Source organism: Balaenoptera ricei, chromosome 15, assembly GCF_028023285.1.
Source record: "Balaenoptera ricei isolate mBalRic1 chromosome 15, mBalRic1.hap2, whole genome shotgun sequence".
NCBI lineage: Eukaryota > Metazoa > Chordata > Mammalia > Artiodactyla > Balaenopteridae > Balaenoptera > Balaenoptera ricei.
The window spans coordinates 17,794,311-17,809,279 of NC_082653.1; the positions used below are offsets into that span (position 1 = coordinate 17,794,311).

The 14,969-nt window shown below is 40.5% G+C and overlaps 1 protein-coding gene across 8 annotated transcripts in view; it reads left to right on the forward strand.

The window, feature by feature from the left end:
* PTPRT (protein tyrosine phosphatase receptor type T) overlaps positions 1-14,969 on the forward strand; it is a 1,095,010-nt gene that overhangs the window by 671,240 nt on the left and 408,801 nt on the right. The window lies entirely within an intron of this gene.

Here is a 14,969-nt window from a genome sequence, read left to right on the forward strand (position 1 = left end):
ACACGCTCAAGTTTGACCTTTCTACATCCCCATCTCTCATCTCACTTTATACCACCTGCTATGCCAGCGTTTAACCACACTGATGCCTCCCGAAAGAGAAGCTGTGTATTGATAGGATTGTTGAAGCATGTTGAGTTTGGGAGTCAGACAGCTCTGGATTCTGTAAGAATAAGGATCAGAAAATACACTTAAAGAACTTGGCACACACATCGAATGCACCCAGAACCGCATATTCACCTGGGTGTCCTACAGGCGTCTTCAAAAGTACCCAGAAACGAACTGTCTCCTCTTCTATATGGACTTCTTTCCCTGTGTTCCCCACGTCAATGAGCTGCATCTACTAAGTCAAGATAAACACCTGAAGTCAGCCTGGGTGCCTCCATCTCTCCCTCCCCATCCCTCAGCTCCACGCCCACAAGGTTCCGATGAGCTTGCCTTCTGCAGTTTCTCTTCCAGCATGCCCCTTAAGACTCCAGGAAGAGAGAGCCACGTGTACTTTCTAGAACACATCTCTTTTTCCCGCCCTTGTCTCCTTGCCTATGCCACTCTGTTTCTCCTGCTCAGAATGACCTCTCCTCCACATTTATGGGACAAACTCTATTTATAATCTTTCAAGTCTTTGCTCACATGCTACTTCCTCCAGAAGCTTTCCCTGAGTGCCCCAAGCCAACTTGGGTGTTGCTTCTCAGACCCCTGCTGTATTTTACATGTAACTCCGCCACGGTGGTTATGTTATTTATGGTAGGACAAGCCTTGCTGGTTCTAGGACTTATCTAAAAAACACTTCTCTGTGGCCGTATTTCAGTTTTCCTTCCAGCCAGACTGCTTCTGGCCTCGGGGGGTGTCTTTAGTTAGTTTCCTGGCATCAGACTCATGTGGATTGGTCTGCAAATGATCGATTAAGGAAGGTTTCCCAGGGGAGACTGGGGAGGGAGTGGGGGAAGCAGGACAGTGAAGGGGAGGAAGCCCAGGTACAGCTTCAGGCCAAATCCAGGGGGCTGTGACCTGGGCCTGCAGGAGAACTCTACAGGGCAGGTTATGTGTCACTGTCGTGCCAAATCACGGCTGCCGGCCAATGGTTAGGTCTGGAATGGGGATGGAGGATTGGGAAGTAAATTCTCAGGAACTTTTGGCTTTCTACACATGCAGACAAAAAAATCGAAGGGCACAAAAATGGCATAAAGTGATTAGAAGGGATCCAGGCAGAACTCTGTCATTGTTACTACATGAGGCAAATCCTCACACTTGACCCAAAGCAGAGCCTCTTCCATGGCGGTCCTGTCTAGTACTCTTATTTCATATAAGCAAGTCGAAGGACCCCTGAGTGATGGCCCCTGGTGGGATCCAGACCCACATCCTCAGCGGCAGAGTCCCACAGGGAGATAGAGGAAGGAGCTCCAGCCTCTCACCTTGTCTCCCAGTTCTCACATCACCCCATCCCATCCTAGACCTGGAAGTTTTATCAAACCTGCCTTCATAACAAACCCTTCCTGATCCCCTTTAAATTCATCCTCACAGCCACTCTGTTCACAGCCCCTGTAGACTGTGCTTCTAGGTAGCAGTAGCAGTGGGGACTCAGCCTGTGTCACCTTGTTCCCCCATCTTCCTATCTTGTAATGAACCTCAGTCTTCTGTGGGTACAGCTCTCCCCAAGACCAACTTTTCCAGAAGATCTGAGTGCCCTGTGTCCTATGAGCCTGTTCCCATCCAGCCTCCAACAGAGAGAGAGGGTCAGACATCTCATCTTGGCTTCATTTTGCAGCCCAGGACATGTGGCCCTGGATTTAGCTTCTGATGAAGCTGCCAAAACTTTCCCAAGATCTGGCTCCATTGTTTCAAAAATGTACAGCCCCTTCCTCCAGCAGGTAGAATAATGCACTCTTCGAGAAGGCAGACTCTGGAGCCAGATACGCCTGGAGCAAGTTGCTTAACCTCTCTGCCTTGGTTTCTCATCTATAAAAAGGAGATAGTAATAGTACCTACCTTACAGGTTGCTGTGCTCATTAAAAAGGATGGTGTATATAGAAATTGGAATCATGCTCATCAGATTGTAAGTTTTCATTAAATGTAGCTACTACATTTGCACTAAATAAAAAAAAAATTCTTGACAAAGAATCCTCTAGCACAACCAACCCAGAAACCATCCACCCATCTCTTCAGAACTATAGACGTCCACTGTAACTGGTTGTAGATTATGACATCGACTCTCAAGGAGTGGCGATGTGGTCAGTGCCTGGTTGGAGAAGCAGAGTTGGGGCAAGTAGGGTGGTTTAGTACCAAGTGTTCATGAGGGACCTGGTTGTTAGAGAGGGAGGAGCCACTGTTGAGAACCAGCATGAAAACTCAGGATGCAGAAGATGAACAGGAGGGTTTGGCCCAGGAACAGCTCAGGGCATTTTTTGCCAAGATGCTCTGCCCACCTTGGGCTGCTTTTTGAGGATTACCTACATGTGCAACAGCAAATCCCAAATCCCATCCTTAAGGCATGCCTCAGCCTCTCCCTTTCTTCTTCTCGTCATCAAGAAAAGAAAAAAGCACAAGGTCTTTATCAAAACAAATTGAGAGCAGCAAAGCTTTGAAATTAAATTTTAATCAAACACCATTAATATCATATCCATTCCTTCTCTACCGAGATGTGCGGCCATTATCACAGTAAACACACCAACATTAAGACAACAGGCCTCCATCTTGTAGCCCTCCTGAGGCCCCACCTCAGGAACCACCGGGCTGCAGCAAAGTCTCAGAAGAGCACAGCGCCCTCTGCGTGCCGCGATGAGGTTCCATTTCTCCTAAAGAGGGGAGAGGCACCATCTCTGTTTGCTGGGAGCTCATTCACCTCAAGGTCGAGCTGGGGATGGAGCTCAGCTGTAGTCCATTAACCGAAACCCCCTTTGGGGAACCAAGGAGCAGCCTTGCAGATTGAGCTGACTGGACTCATGCTGCTTTTGTCTGTGCTACAAAATTGTCTTCTGGGGAATATACGGAATTTGTAATTTCATCACCCCAGTGCTTTCGTGAGCGTGTGAAGCAATCCACCGCTGGTGAGAGGAGGTCATGGCCACTGAGCCCTGTTGTTTCATCTGGGAGGTCATCGTTAATAGGAGACTAAACAGGTTCCTTATTTTCCCCCTTTTCTTCACAAATGTCTCATACAAAACCGTGACTCATTTACTGGGTGGTTACTTCTCTGCCTTCAACCAGACCACAGCCAAGACTGTGAAATGGAATCTAGACACTCATAGGCATGTTATATTTTATACAATGACTCATACCCAAGATCTTACTTTGAAATGTTTCAAAACCATAGAAAAATTGAAAGAATAGTACAAATGAGATCTGTAAAACCTTCACTAGATTCAACATTTCTGAACACCTTGCTATCTATCTTTTCATATATATGTTTGATACCTAGGTATGATATATTTGATATGGAAATATATATAAACATACATATAATATTTTTAACTCTTTGAAAGTAAGTGGCAGAAATCATGATACCTGACCCCTAAATTCTTTAGCATACATGACATGACCTTAAGGATAAGGACATTCTCCTCCATACCCACAATACCATAGGACATCTAAGAAATTTAGCATTAATTTTAAAATAATCAAGTAGATAATCCACATTCATATTTCCAATAATATTAAACCTGATTTTATGTGACAAACCAGAATATGAGACATGTTTGACAAAAATGCTATATGGGTTGGTGATGTATATTTCTCACTGTATCATGTCAAGAGGTACATAATGTCAGGGATCCCCTTTACTGATGTTGCTGCATTGGTCCCTTAGATAAGATGGGGACCACCCAGTCCCTCCACAGTAAATGCAGCACCTTTTCTCTTCGTAAATTAGGTCACCTGTGCAGTGATGCTTAGAGATCCTTGAGGATCCTATTCCCCAAGAACTTTTTTTTTAATTTTATTGAAGTATAGTTGATTTACAATGTTGTGTTAATTTCTTCTGTACAGCAAAGTGACTCAGTTTTACATATATATATATATTCTTTTTCACATTTGTTTCCATTATGGTTTGTCACAGGATACTGAATATATCAATAGTTCCCTGTGCTATACAGTAGGACCTTGTTGTTTATCCATCCTATATATAACAGTGTGCCTCCGCTAATCTCAAACTCCCAGTCCTTCTCTCCCCTACCCCCTTTCCCCCTTGGCAACCACAAGTCTGTTCTCTATATCTGTGAGTCTGTTTATGTTGATTTATCTCATATTTTAGATTCCACATATAAGTGATGTCATATGGTATTTGTCTTTCTCTTTCTGACTTACTTTGCTTAGTATGATAATCTCTAGGTCCATCCATGTTGCAGCAGATGGCATTATTTCATCCTTTTTGATAGCTGAGTAATATTCCATTTGTGTGTGTGTGTGTGTGTGTGTGTGTATCTGTGTATCACATCTTCTTTATCCATTTGTCTGTTGATGGACACTTAGGTTGCTTCCATATCTTGACTATTGTAAATAGTGCTGCTATGAACATTGGGGTGCATGTATCTTTTCGGATTAGAGTTTCGTCTGGGTATATGCCCAGGAGTGGGATTGCTGGATCATATGGCAACTCTCTTTAGTTTTTTGAGGAACCTCTATACTGTTTTCCATAGTGGCTGCACCAATTTACATTCCCACCAACGGTGTAAGAGGGTTCCCTTTTCTCCATACCCTCTCCAGCATTTGTTATTTGTAAACTTTTTTAATGACAGCCATTCTGACTAGTGTGAGGTGGTACCTCATGGTAGTTTTGATTTGCATTTCTCTAATAATTAGTGATGTTCAGCATCTTTTCATGTGCCTATTGGCCATCTATATGTCTTCTTTGGAGAAATGTCTATTTAAGTCTTCTGCCCATTTTTTGATTGGGTTGTTTGTTTTTTTTGTTGTTGAGTTGTATGAGCTGTTTGTATATTTTAAAAATTAAGCCCTTGTTGGTCACATCATGTGCAACTATTTTCTCCCATTCTGTAGATTGTCTTTTTGTTTTGTTTATGGTTTCCTTTGCTGTGCAAAAGCCTGTAAGCTTGAGTAGGTCCCATTTGGTTTTTTGTTTGTTTTTTTAAGAGTTTTTTGATGTGGACTATTTTTAAAGTCTTTACTGAATTTGTTACAACATTGCTTCTGTTTTTTTTATGTTTTTTTGGTCTTTGGCCACGAGGCATGTGGGATCTTAGCTCCCTGACAAGGGATCAAAACTGCACCCCCTGCATTGGAAAGTGAAGTCTTAACCACTGGACCACCAGGGAAGTCCCAGGCCCCACTTGTTTTTTGTTTGTTTGTTTTTGTTTTTATTTCAACTGCCTTGGGAGACTCACCTAAGAAAACATTGGTATGATTTATGTCAGAGAATGTTTTGCCTACGATCTCTTCTAGGAGTTTTATGGTGTCATATCTTATGTGTAAGTCTTTAAGCCATTTGGAGTTAATTTTTGGTGTGAGGGTGTGTTCTGACTTCATTGATTTATGTGCAGCTGTCCAACTTTCCCAGCACTACTTGCTGAAGAGACTTTTTCCCATTTAATATTCTTGCCTCCTTTGTTGAAGATTAATTGACCGTAAGTGCGTGGGTTTATTTCTGGGCTCTCTATTCTGTTCCATTGATCCGTATGTCTGTTTTTGTGCCAGTACCACACTGTTTTGATTACTGCAGCTTTGTAGTATTGTCTGAAGTCTGGGAGGGTTATGCCTCCTGCTTTGTTCTTTTTCCTCAAGATTGCTTTGGCAGTTCTGGTTCTCCCCAAGAACTTTTGACCCAACGGTTTTAACACTCCTTGATAGTCCTCTCCTGAATCAGTTATTATGCTGATATTTACAAAAGGGTGCTGTAAATCTAGCATTCCCTCTACATGTATTAATTTGCATTCTTCTTTATAAAAGAGCTTTTCTCTCCTCATCCCCCTCCCCATTTTTTTTCCCTATTGACTCATGGGTCATTTTTTTTTCCTGAATGTATTAAAATCCATTACTATCATTATTCTTTTTAATGCTCAAACTGTCTCAAATATGGCTAGTGGGAGTCCCTTCAGATTGGCTCCTAGGTCCTTTGGACATGGTCTCATTAGTCTTCCTTGCTTCTGGTGCAACAAAATATTCCAGACTCTCCTTGTAATGTCTCTGCCCCAGGCCTGGAGTTAACCACTTATCTGAGGATTTCTGGTTGTTTTCAGAGATGCATCTTAGTTGTGCTCAATGGGGTGTTATTGCCTCTAGGCTCTTCAAGAAGGTAGAGCTGGGGAATATAATTTTATCTGTTTTAAATCGTGAGCTCACACTAATTCAAATCCAACACCTCAGGATTCTTCTGCACTTGCCCTCAATCCATATATATCTCTCTCCCTCCTCCCACAGTGAAAACCCCAACATTCACATATTTTTTCATTTGCTCCATGCTACAGTACACACAAAGTAGTCTCAGAATTACAATACCAGTCCTCCTAACAAACAAGAAAACTATAAATTAGGTTAAAGATTTTCTTTTTAGTTTTTCTCTCCTTGAGTAGTCACGATACCATATCCAAAAGTTCATTCTTTTCTCTGGATGGTTATATTATCAATTTGATACCCTATTAGGTTCATTTATTTCAATTTTAAGGTCTGCCTTCCCCCCATCCTTTTTTGTTTAATGTCATTGTTTCTAACATCAAAACAGTTTCTTGGTTCAAAAGTCAAAACTGTATAAAAAGGTACACTCAGAGAAGAATTGCCAGCATCTCTCTTTCACACTGTTCTTATCTGCACCTGGAAGGTAACCATTTGTATTTATTTCAGATATATCTTTCCTATAGTTCATTTTGTAAAAAAGTAAAAATTATCTTTATTTCTCTTATTTTTATATAAAAGATAGCATAGTAGGTATACTCTGCATCTTGTGTTTTTGTTCACTTAATATATCCTTGAAATCAGTCCATGTCGGCTTGTACAGATTTGTGTCATTCTTTTTTATAGCTGTGTGGGACTTCATTATGTGGATATACCATGGTTAATTCAAGTAGGGTCCTGTGGACACTTGGTTGTTCCCATTATTTGCTATGACAAATAATACTGTATCCAGTATTGTGCATATGTTATTTGGTATTGTGGAGATGTATTTTCATGAGAAGTTCCTGAAAGTTGGATTACTGGGGTCAGTGGGTAAATGCATATGCATTTTTGTTAGATGATGACAGATACTCCTCCATAGAAGTCCTTATCATTTTACATTTTCATCAGCAATGTAGATTTGTTTAATCTTAACACCAAACATGAAAAAGCAAACAGTATCATTTTTCTTATTTTGCAATAAGGAATGTAGATTCCCATATAATTTATAATAATTGTATAAAAATCTAATTGATTATAATTAATCATATAGTATATAATATTTTAACATAATATGCTTAATCACATATAATAATATATCCTTAATCACGTATAATACATATATTATTGCATTTAGTATAAGACATGTACTTTCATCATAGAGAAGACTGATATTTTAGGAATGAGTGCTTGTATTTTATGTGCGTTTCTAACAAGGTTAATTATCTGGTTTCTCAGGTCACATGAAGCTAGAAGGAGGCTGCATGTTGCTAGGGATATGTACTTGTACAGTAACAAGATACAGTAACAAGAGGCTGCATGTTGCTAGGGACGTGTACTTGTACAGTGAAAGATACAGTAACAAGAGGCTGCATGTTGCTAGGGACGTGTACTTGTACAGTAACAAGATGCAGTAACAAGAGGCTGAATGTTGCTAGGGATGTGTACTTGTACAGTAACAAGATGCAGCACATAAAATCTGGAAAAGAGGACAGTGAGAAGAAAAGTATAAAAAGCAATAACAACAAGGCAATAAGTAATGAAATCCATAGTCATTTCGTTAAGGATAAAAAGCTATACACATCTTAGTAAGTGCTGAGCCATCATTTAATTAGAGCTCAGTACATTTTTAATGTTTTCAGAGATAACCTTGAGCTATCATAAAGGGTAAGGAGAAGTGCAATTACAGTTTTTGAATGTGCATTATGAGCTAGGTGTTGTGCTGATATTCTTCATTCATACAGTCAGTTGCCAAATACTGTGATGTAGATGCTACTGATACTGGGTGGAAGAGAAATCTGAGGCTCAGAGAGTTTAAGGAACCTGTCTAAGGCTACTGAGTAACAAATGGCAGAGCCAATAAGTAGATCCCAAAATCTTATCTGTGCTTTTCCCCCAACCCTATCTAAGATACAATCCTATTCCTGGCCAGTATCTCCCTAAACACTCTCTGTTTTATCCTTTTCTGTAGAACTTATCATTATCTGAAATACTGTGTGTGTGTATGTGTGTGTTTATTGTCTGCCTGGCACATAGTAGATGTTCATTAACTATTTGTTAAACGAATGAATAGCTAATATCGAAACCCATGCCTCTTTCATGGTATCACGGGGCCCTGCTTATATATGCTAAGAAGGTAAAGACATGTATAATATATTTTATTTACACTCAAAACCAGCTGATACTGGCTTGATAGAGCTAATCATTCGCCTCTCTTCTAACCTCTGAACCCAGTGATATCACATTCACTGCTTAAAATCAACCACGGTGGAGATATTTACACTATGGAAATCAGGAAACATATTGAGGTTTTATTTTGTTTTGTTTTCCTGGGGAGCTGGCTGTGAAACATTTACTAATACACCACTGTATAGTTCCATTAAAAAGGTATGTTTGACACCTTAAGATATAAAAATTTATCCAGAAAAAAATTATCTTTCCTCCAGCAAGACTGGAAATTACAAGGTAGAGTGAAATTGTTTAAATCTATCTTGTCTCTATAAGACTCACAGACTCCTCTGAACCATTTTCAAATTATTTCAACTTTTAAGTTAGTTCTGAGCCTCTATAATGAACAACAACCAACTAACCAACAAATATGGCACCTGGAATGGAGAGGCAAAAAATAAATAAATTAAAAAAAAAAAAAAAAAAAACCTAGACAAGATGATAGGAAGGGAAACTTGTGCTGACTGTGCAGGGCTCTGTGCTTTTACATAAACTGACTTTTTACTTCTCACAACTACCCTCAAAGTTCACCATTAGCCCCACTTTTCAGATATGAAAATGGAGGGGAAGAAAGAAGAGGAAAGGATAAGACAGGAGAAGAGAGGAGAAAACTTCCCTTGATAACACTCTGTCCTCCTTTATGTTGAAATGAAAATTTCCCTTAAATTACCACCTGAGTTTTAGGCACAAGAAAACATCTGGTTTAATTACAGTGAATTTACATGAACCTACTGACAAGAAGCACAGTTAAAATTAGCAATTTTAGTGTGCTTTTTTTTAAAAAGAGAATGAAATTATAAAGTAATTAACCTTTGTTGTAGAACTCTATCAAAGGGATGGAAAGTTCCATGCTGTTAGATAGAAAAAGAAATGAAATTTTGGGGAGGGAATATGTGAATCCACTAAAGAATTATGAAGAAAAAAAAGAAGGGTAAAGCAACTTAGAAGATAAGACAAAACAGGAATCTTTCCTCAAGAAGTCTTTTCACAGTGAGTAAGATGGGGAAGAAAAAGACCTAGTTGAATCAAAAGAAAGTACAGTTAACCCTCTGTATCCGTGGGTTCCATATCTGTGGGTTCCATATCCGCAGATTGATTTCGAAATCAATGCACGGTTGGTTAAATCCTCCCACGAGGAACCCCCAGTGTGGAAGGTCAACTGTACTGCGCCGTTTTATATAAAGAATTTAGCTTCAGTGGATTTTGTTATTTTGTTATCCTGGATCCAATTCCTGTGGACACCGAGGGTCGACTGTAAGTCGGCTTCATGGAAAAGGACTTCTTGACTTGTGGAGTGGTAGTGTGATGTGGTAAAAAAACCCTCAGCCTGGGGTCAAGATGTGCTGATTTTTCCACTAGTAGGTGACTTTAGTGTGACTGTCTTTCAGCTTTTCTACACCCACATGTCTACCAGGTGATGGAAGAAAGGGGTGATTCAGAAAATACTTTGGAGTCAGAGGGATCTGGGCTATATCTAGGCTCCATTCACTACTTTGTTGTGTAACCTTGATTAAATTACTTGCATTCTGTACATTTTAGTGCCCCCATCTGTAAAATGGGGATGGTCATCCCACCAGTTTCTATATGGTGTCCTACATGAAAGTCTATACATAAAGCATTTAATTTACTCTCCGCCAAGAACTATATTAAGTGGTGTGTGGCCAGTACCAGACTCAGCAGACTGCTTTTTAACCGAGGGTGTGTGACTTGGAAAAACCAAACCAGTGATCTATGCAAGATTTCTGTTAGTTATGGGCAAGGGACGATCTTAAAATTACCTATAATACCTCTGTAATCCCAATTTCAAACATCTCACTCTGACCGTAGAAATGAATGGGTGTGGCAGTGTTCCAGTAGAATTTTATTTACAGAACAAGCAGCTGGTTGCATTTGGCAGTGGCCATAGCTTGTTGACCCTTGAGCCACACTCATTCCTGTAATTATTTCCTCCAATCCTTTGGCTTTAAAATCTATCCATATGCTAATGACTTCTCCAGTTGACATCTCCAGGCCAGACCTCTCCCTTGTCCTCCGGAGTCATTTATCCAAATTATCCAGTCATTTATCCTGTCAGACCTATCCACCTGCATTGCTAATCAGCCACTGGAATTAAACACGTCCACAGCTGGTGGCCTGATCATCCTTCAGCCACCACCAAACTCATTCTCCTCATGCTCTTCTCCACCTCAGTTAATGGCAACTCCATTTTATCAATGGCTCAAGTCAGACACCTTGATTCCTCACTTTTGTCACATCTAAAGCCCTGGATTGCAAACTCCAGGGAACACACCTATTCTCTATGATTGGCGCCCCCTTGCTTTGTGCAAAGCATCCCTGTTCACTCCCCATAAGCACATTCTTTTGACTTGTCCTTCAATATATAGCAAGACCTTGATCATTTTTTACAGCCTCTACTGCTAGCTCTTTGGTCCAAGCCACTGCAGTCTCCAACCTGGATTATTAGAAGGGTCTCCACAATGGCCTTTCAGCTTTAGCCCTGGCCCCCGCTCTGTTTTCTCAACACAGTGGCCAGAAGGATCTTATTAAACCATGAGGCAAATCACAACATCACCCCTCTGTGCATAACCTTCCAGTGGTTTCTTGTGTTACTGAGATTAAAAGCACAAGTCCTTAGGGTGGCTCAGAAGGTCCTATGTGACCACACTGATGCGGAAAACTTGGCCTCTGTGCACTGGTGCCAAATCGAATCTCAGAGTTTTGGGTGAAGTAGAAAAGACTAGCTTTACTGCTTTGCCAGGCAAAGGGGGACACAGAGGTCTCATGCCATCCAAAATCTGTGTCCCCCAATCCAGGAGGATTTGGTGAGGAGTTTTATAGCAGTAGTTCAAGGGTGGGGTTGCTGATAAGATTAGGGTGTGTGCAGGGCCTTCACTCCTTTAATCTGATTTCAGGTAGTCTCCTCCTAATGAGCCTTTCTGGTTCCTTTAATTTGGCCTCAGGTGGTCTCTTGATGAGGTTATCAAACTGTGATCTTCTTTGGAATGAAGAATGCTAACATCTTATATTTGTTGGGGGTTTTAGTTCTGTAAAGAGCTCAAAGATATTGTTCCGTGCATCCCTTGAGGCAGAACCAGGACCCTGCCCCAAGGCTGCAATGTTGTTTCTTGACTGCTCCTCCCTTGTCTCTGTCTGCATCCCCTCCCATCCCTGATTATTACCTGTTTGAAGCTGCCCTTTGGAACTCAGGGAAGGTCAGGGAGGCTAGACTCTGTTCCCTACAAACAAGGAACAGGGGGCACAGAAAGGCTTCTGTGCCCAGGAGCCCCAGAGGGTCCTGCCTGGTTGTTTTTTTTTTTTTTTTAAACTTCTTATTTTTTATTTTATTTTATTTATTTATTTATTTATGGCTGTGTTGGGTCTTCGTTTCTGTGCGAGGGCTTCCTCTAGTTGCGGCAAGTGGGGGCCACTCTTCATCACGGTGTGCCGGCCTCTCACTATCGTGGCCTCTCTTGTTGCGGAGCACAGGCTCCAGACGCGCAGGCTCAGTAATTGTGGCTCACGGGCCCAGCTGCTCCGCGGCATGTGGGATCTTCCCAGACCAGGGCTCGAACCCGTGTCCCCTGCATTAGCAGGCAGATTCTCAACCACTGCGCCACCAGGGAAGCCCCTGCCTGGTTTTAATACTACCACTTTTCTGGTTGCCTGTCTGACCTCATCTTCTTCTACGTCTGCCTTACTACATAAATCCAGTCACTGTTCTCAAATGTGCCAGGTGTGTCCCTGCCTCAGGACATTTGCATTTGCCATTCCTTCTGACTAGAATAATCTTCCCACAAAAAAAACAGGGCTGGTTTCTTCACCTCCTTCATGTCTTCACTCAAATGTCACCTTTTAGGCGAATCTTCCTCAGCCTTTCTATTATAAACTGGACTTTTCTAACACCAGACTCCTTGTTCCTCTTCCCTGGTCTGTGTATCTCCCTAGGATTTATCATTTGACATGCTGCCTATTTCACTCTACATTTAATTATCTCTCTTCTCCCGCTTGCATGTATACCAAAGAGACAATGATGGTTTTTTTTCTATTTTTGTTTACTGGTGCTTCCAAGCACTTAGAACAGTGCCAGGTAGATAATAGACATGTGATAAATATATTATTGAATGAATGAATCATGAGAATTTCCTCAAAGACAAAATAGATTTTTAAATAATTTACCATAGAAATCAGAAGAAAATTTTAGAAAGCTGTTAAATATGCTCAGTAAGCTATGAGAAGATACGGCTTCTATGATTAGCAGTATGACACTATTCAGAGACTATAGATAGACGGAGGGATACCAAGGGAAATAGTAACAATTCTGATTTTGCAAAAGAATCAAATCGGTGATCTCCAGGCTGCACTAGAGCAGTTCTCAGAGAATGTGATGGGACCAGGGGGAGGAGCAAACACACAGAGTGTGAATCACCACAGTAGCTATGAAGGAGGTACTATTTTAATCCTCATTTTAAAGAAAGGAAACTGAGTCATTTTAAAGAAAGGAAACTGAGTCATTTTAAAGTAAGAAAACTGAGTCACAGAGAGGTTAGGCAACTTGCCTCAGGTTGTACAACATATAAGTGGTGAGAATGGGACATAAACCCAGGCAGTCTGGCTCAGCCCATGATGTTAGTACTACGTTACAGGTCTGCATGATGAAAATGAGAGTTTTGATTCAAGATGGTCATCTGATCATTCTTCTTAAACTACCTTCCCAAAGGAATAGAAAAATGCCTTTCATTCTGCCCTGAGAACTTTAAGAGGATGCCATACCCATGCCAGAGGAATTAATGCAGAGCAATGTTGGGGGAGGGGGACCTACATGGAGAAAAGATGACGGAGCTGTGACTTCACTGAAAGAAACCACCCCCTCCACTGCCACCCAGTCCCTTGGGGCACAAGAAGAAGGAACTTCTAAGCCCAGTTGCATAAATACCCTCAAACTCTGCCCAAGGCTAAAGGCAAGGGTGGGCTATGGAGCTGATAGGAGTTGGGGGGTCAGGGGTTCAGGAGACTTAATGTTGAGGCATCTTTATATGCCAGTCCACAGAGCAGAGGATGAGAGCCCTTGGTTCAAGCCTGCAATGTGGTAAATCAGGAAAGCAGAGGGATTTGAGGAAAGAGTATCTTTGGGAAGAGACATTCCAGTTAAAGGTAGGGGCAGTGCTCCAGGTAACTTCAGGCTGCTCCTTCAAAAACCAAAATAAGTCCTCTTTTTGAAAAGAAGCTTCCTGTTGTGTGGTCATTTCTTTTCCCTAACCTTCCCTCACCAACCCTCACCTCCAAGCAAGCGGACCCCTTATCTGGCCAAGTAATGATGGGCATATCTAAATTTTCCCTTTCCCTCTGGGTTAGAAATATTTAAAACAGGGGCTCATATAATCACTAGCAGAACATATCTCAGCCCACCAAACTAGACTCGCCTGTTCCAGCTCTTGTAAGTTTGCATAAAGAAAGGTTACTGGACATATGGAAAAATGCTGTCATTCTTATTAAAGAAGAACAATCTTTTAATGCACAGCAAATGTCCCTTAAGAATTACAGCAAGAAACAAGATTTTAAAACACAGTAAAATCCACATTCTTTACAGAATGTATAAATAAATGCTGGGTTAGAACATGTTCATGGAATGGAAATTAGTGATGTAAAGAAAGAGGTTAGTTCTCCCAGACTGGTCTTTGTAAAAGAGTTTAGCACTATTTATTATATTTATTATTTTTATTTAATAATAAACTCCATAGTGCTTAGGGATGTGTGTTTAAAGAAGAAAAACTATAATGAAAAGCAAGGTCATGATTATTAAGAAGTTAAGAGAGCCCTTACCTTTTGCAGGTATGAAGTTGTCTGTTGATAAATTAATGAGATGTGTATTTGTTTTATATGCTTGTATACTGGTTCTTTCACAGTAAAAAAAGATAAAATGTGGATATTAAATATCCTTTTAGACCAGTAAATTTGACGTTTATGGGCTATGAAAAAGTTCCTAGCAAAATATAAATATAAAAACTTGACTAAAGGGGGAAAATGTATATAATTCTACAACAAATAGAGAAAGAGAAATAGAATCAGTAGTTTAAACTTTTCCAACAAAAACACACCAGTCCTAGATGGTCTTACAAGTGCAATCAGACAAATACTCAAGGCACTGGTAATCCCAGTCTTGCATCTATGCTTTTAGAGAGAAGAAGAAGAAGGAACACTCCTCTCCTCATTTTAGGATACCAGTTTATCCTTAATATCAATACCAGACAAGCTTATTATGAGAAAAAGGACAATTAGATTCAAATCCCCCAAACAAAATATTAACAAACAATCCAGCACTGTATACAACTAGGAAAAAAAAATGGTTTATTTTAGGAAATTAATATAATATTTGTTCAACATTAACAAATACATTACTGCAATTCACTTCTTTAACAAAGTAAGAG